We start from the raw sequence: 1,275 nt of genomic DNA on the forward strand, positions 1-1,275 counted from the left end.
ACTCTTACCCCCTCAGACCCCTGTACCCTGCTCCCCAGGGCCTGGGGGTGGTGGGCGGGAGAGGAGGCAGGGGCAAAATCTGGGGGTCTCTGCTCAGCCTCTATGGGCCCATTCTCCTGGCCTGGCTCACAGCGCAGTGAGCCCCAGTCAGCCAGGAGGTCGGGTTGCCCAGGCCCTACCCACCCTCTCCTGGGAGGAGGGCGCCTACCACAGACAGCAGTGTCCCCCAGTGCTTTTCTCTGGGAGAAGCTGGAGCAACGTCAGCCTCCACCACAGTCTCAGAGGCTCCCAACACACCCTGCGAGGCCAAACCTGACCACTGTCCATCCAGACACTTCCTGGAGATGGGACTCTGAGGCCCCGGCTCGTGCCGTAGGCAGCAGGGGTGCTGAGAAGCTGCTGGAAATTAAAGGCAACACAAACTCTGTGCCCCTGCCACGGGACTGCCACAGTCAAGTCCCCAACCAGGTCAGACGCAGCCAGGGCATCAGACATGGTGTGGAAACCGCAGGGGAAGGCCTCATGTCCTCCTGAGGCCCCCTGGGGCCCAGCACATACTAGGAGTTGGGGTGGCCAAGCCACCTGGGCCCTTCAGAAGTTCCCTCCCACCTCCCCATATCCCACCCACCCTGGACCAGGCCCCAGAACCCCATCTCCTAAGCCTGCTGTGAGAAGGTGGGGCAGATGGCACCCAGCGAGGGCCAGCATGGCCACAGGAAGTGCCAGGTAGCCAGGCAAGACTGTGACTCCAACGTCCCATGGTGCGACAAGTCTCTGAACACCTCTGGAGATGAATGGAGCCCAAGAGTTGTCCCAGAGCGGGACTGGCAGCCTCCCCAAGTCCTGCTGCCTTCACTGGGGACCCACTGCCCTAACGTGGAAAGCGCCCCCGCCTCACAGCCTGCGTTCCTGATTGGAAGGGCTCCGGGATGAATCCCTTTCTCAGGGTGAATGGCCTTTGGCTGTCACTGTCCCTGTGGTCTGTCTGTACAGACCGACTGACCGTCCGTCCGGTCTGGTCTCATTAATGGCTCTCCTCTCTCAATACGCGCCCTTGGACCAGGCATGGACCTTTCTCTACCCGCTCAAGGCTGTGCGCACAGCAGGCACCCAGGCTCCGGGCTTCAGGTCTGGTCAAGCCAGGGAGGCTTCACAACCCCCATGCTCGAGGCAGAGTTCTCCTGAGGCAGCAGGAGCAGGCCCCACCCAGACGCCCACCAGTCCCGCGACACAGTCACCAGATGTCGCCAACACCCGGATTCGTTGCCGAGCCTC

This window comes from Bison bison, unplaced genomic scaffold (assembly GCF_000754665.1).
Source record: "Bison bison bison isolate TAMUID 2011002044 unplaced genomic scaffold, Bison_UMD1.0 scf7180017864145, whole genome shotgun sequence".
Lineage (NCBI taxonomy): Eukaryota > Metazoa > Chordata > Mammalia > Artiodactyla > Bovidae > Bison > Bison bison.